Here is a 4,189-nt window from a genome sequence, read left to right on the forward strand (position 1 = left end):
GACAGCAGATCATGGGGTTTAAAATAATAGAAATTCTATAAAAATTTTGCCCCGGGGCGAAAAGCAACCCGTCCCCACAGCCCCCGGGCCCGGGGGGCCTACAATGGCACACGGGCCCCTCTTTTTTTGTTCGGGGGCCCCATTCTTGTAGCTTGCAGGGGGCTGAAGTACTTGGTTTTGCCCAGTGTTATGACAGTGATATGTGAGGGATGAATGAGATAAATGATGTGATGATGATGATGATGATGGTAAATGTCACACTGTACTTGATTGTTTATGTCCTGCAGAAAGGGAAAAATCTCATTTCAATTTCGTTGTATGACCTGTGCATATGAGGAATCTGACAATAAAAGCGATTGACTGACACAGGGTTTTCCAATGTGATCCTTTTGAGGACCCTCTCCGAAACGAGATTTTATCTCAAGAGGCTATCCCCCAAATTTAAAAAATTGAAATTTGAATTTATTGCATAAACGTTTAAAATCTGTACAAAATCTGAAAATGTCAGATGCGCTCGGAACATAAATCATGTTTGATCACGTGACACTGAAATGTAGCCTAAAACACTCACAAAATGCAAATAAATTAAACCATGATTATATAATGACCAGTGGCCTATAAAATACTTACAGCATGTAAATAAATAATATAAGATATGCTTTAAAAATACATACGCAGGTTAACCCTTTTGGGAAATATATATTAAACATATAGGGTAAATAAACAATATCAAGGACTGTAATATTTACAGCTTGTACAAAATAAACTACATCGTGGATTACAAAAAGTTAAGCCCAACTGGAAAACTCATTGTGACACAGCACTCCAAAGTACACAAGTGTACACTGCAGTGCACACACTGCACACCCGTGCACGGGGGCAGCCCCCAATGGCGCCCGAAAGGGAAGCAGTGCGATGTAACGGTATCATGCTCCAAGGCCCCATGGAGAAGGAATAGGGGAGAGCCTACTGCCTCTAGTAGTTACTCTACTCACTCCCTGCACGTCATCGGTAGAACGTCTTCCATCTCACAATGCTCCCCCTTGGCATTTTCCATCTCCTGACCACCAGGGGGTCCAAGCACACCTCCTCCCACGTCATCGTAGACATCTTCATCTCCAATGTCCTGCATTTCCATCTCCTGACCACCAGGGTCAGCACCTCCTGCACGTTCATCGTAGACATCTTCCATTCCAATTGTCTGCATTTTCCATCTCCTGACCACTACGGGGTCAGCGCGCCCCCTTCTGCTCCTCAGCTTGAGCCAGATCACAGCAAGCCCACCAGTCCCAACAGCACACAGCCCAACAGTGACCCGGTCGTATGCCCTATTAGAAGAAAGAGTGCACCCCAAAACAGTATCCCTGTACACCAGACGAAATGCTGCCCTCCATACTGCAACACAATCCAATGACCAGGGAAAGCATCTCCATGTGAAAACCCCGGCTGTCCTCTGCTGTGAGGTTGGAGATGGTCAAAGTGTAATTGTTGTCTTGTTCACCAGTCCACTCGGCCCCTCCAACTGCCCTGGCATCTGTTGAAGTCGAAAGCGAGTTAAAGAAGTTCTTCCTCCGGACTGCAGGGTCTTTTCTCTACAGTACCAGTAAGGACTTGTGGACGAAATACCAATGACTTTTTGCCGCTACAGGGCATAGGCGACACTTTCTCCATTAGGAAACATCACATTCAAGGGCAGGGACTGGGGACACACAGAAGAGGTATATCATGGTACAAGTCTGTTATTTGTCAGAACCAGGTGTTACATTACATACTCCCAGAGTTGCTGTTTGGGACACAGTGGGGATGACGAAGAGAGTAGTTTCCCAGACTGGCTTGCCCATTCAGCATATACATCATTTCCTGTGGGTGGGTTCACTTCCTGTGGGCGTATGACGACCTTAAGCCTTGCCCAAGCACCTCCTTTGGCTATTTGGGGCCGGTGCTATTAACTCTGGCATCTGTTGTCCAGCGCACTGTTTTCTTGATGGTCATGTCATTTGGAAATGCAGGGAAGGGTCATATTCTTTCCCTCGTGGAGGAAAGACACGGTCTATTATATACTCCCCCCTTTACTGTTCTATAACGTCAAGGCACTGGTCCTCTCTCTCCAAATTGTCGCAGTAGGAAAATAACTCTTTCAGACATGCCCTGCAGTGGTGACCCGAGAGCTGTTGAGGTCCAGTTGCAATCTGCCCTTCCAGGATCCCTCCCACAGTGGCTCCAGAGAGGAGAACTGCTGTCCAGCACCACAGACCAAATGTTTAGGTCCAACCTGTTGGACGTACATGTTTTTGCATTATCCATAATCTGCCATTATCCATTGACATAAACACCATTTTCCAGCACCAGAAACCAGAGACCAGAGCACAAGAGATACTGTCAACAGTAGATTTATGTTGCAATGTGTTTACAGATAAACTATATCGTAACACCCTAAACTCACCTGGTGTCCATCACCAGAGGAAACGGCCCTCTAAGGTATTGTGTCCTCAAACAGGGGGCGGTACTGCCCCCGGTGGGCGTTGGGGGTCCCAAGTGGAAATTGTTTCATATCAGCATTTCTGTTGACATTTGTTGAGAGCAGCGTTTTACTTTTAACATTTAACACATTGGGAGATATACGTACTAAAGGTAGGCTATTTGAATATTGCCCGCGATCTCATACAATAAATTTCAATGTCCATGCATTGTTTTTTCCGTGAAAGGAAACACTCTCTCTTAGTTTAAAGGTGCGCATTTGCCAGTACACCTCCAGGGGGATATTTTCACTTTTTGCTAAGACTACACTGCATGTGACCTCGTCCAATGTGATCTCACTTCCTGTGAGGCCTGGCTTAAACTTACTAGACTCTGTTTGTAAGGGGCTCTTCTGCCTCTTACCAGTCTTACTGTTAACCTGTTAACGCCTTGGAGAGAGGGGTGTGAGAGGGCCTGTGGATAGGCCTTTTTGGTCTTATGGGCTCCTCTCTCCCTCTCTCTCAAGCAATAAAACATTGCATTCATCGAATTCCGAACTACTCCACTGGATATGGTCTTAAATATTAATTCGTAGTAAAACCCCAATTACTAATTCCCATAATATTATCTGCATTTAACATCAAATACTGCCTGTAATCGTACCTGTTACACCCTGTAAGTAGTTGCCGTTGCCTTTACCGATGCCGTTACACAGCTCCACACTGCTCACATCTGCCACCATTCACTACGCACAGGAGTAACTCTGTTGAAACGATCAGCCATTTTTGAGCGCAGGACAATAAGTTGGAAGTCTTCTTGGTGAGTGATGTACCTTGATGTCCACCCCGTCACAGCCTGTAGTTGTTCCCCGTATGGGAGAGGCTGCTGATTGTTTAAAGAATCGGTGTAACCCATCGTAACATTTGATGTCGTAGCCATCAGGTTTGTGGGACTGTCTGGCTGGTTGTGCAGTTGACCAGGAGTAGCACTCCATTCTTCATATCACCCTGTATCAACTATGAGTAGTTCACCTCAAGTCACCTTCATCAGGTAAAAGATCAATAATACGACCTTGTTGTCCAAACCTGATGTTAGGCAGAGCACCACCAGCGATGGGACACCAGCAGGAGAAAACGTCCTCGCGTTAGACTGAGTCCCGCCATTCTGAGTTCAGGATATTCTACGTTTATCTCCTTGGTAAAATAAAGTTAGACTATTAAATGCAATACGTTCCGTTTGTGGTCGATAGAGGGCTATGGCAAAAGAAATGTGCTGTCTGCCCATTTCACATCAGAGAGAGAGAGAGAGAGAGAGAGAGAGAGAGACAAGAAGAAGAGAGAGAGACGGAGTGGGAGAAGAGAGAGAGTATTTGGAATCTGTGTTGCGTTATGTGTAAAAAACCAGAAAAAAAAATCCATTGCTCAAGTCAGGTAGTGAGGAGGTTTCCTGTCCTCGTGATGCTTCATATCCTGACACACTGGTGCATCCCAATATGTGACCTTACCTCCTCCACTTTGTGCTTGTCCTCCTCGTCCCGCCTCCCTGGCCCCTCCTCCATGGAGAAAACCAATAAAGTTTCCCAGCTGTCAGACCTCGCCACAACAAACTTTTTGAGGGACTGTTTTTCATTCACCATCCACTAATTGCAAATGAGAAAAAGAACTTTACAATTGAGCTTTTGCAAGATATTGAAAATACTAAATTGCTGTTTGTCAGCTGTTGTCACTCATGA

Source organism: Engraulis encrasicolus, chromosome 16 (genome assembly GCF_034702125.1).
Source record: "Engraulis encrasicolus isolate BLACKSEA-1 chromosome 16, IST_EnEncr_1.0, whole genome shotgun sequence".
Classification (NCBI taxonomy): Eukaryota; Metazoa; Chordata; class Actinopteri; order Clupeiformes; family Engraulidae; genus Engraulis; species Engraulis encrasicolus.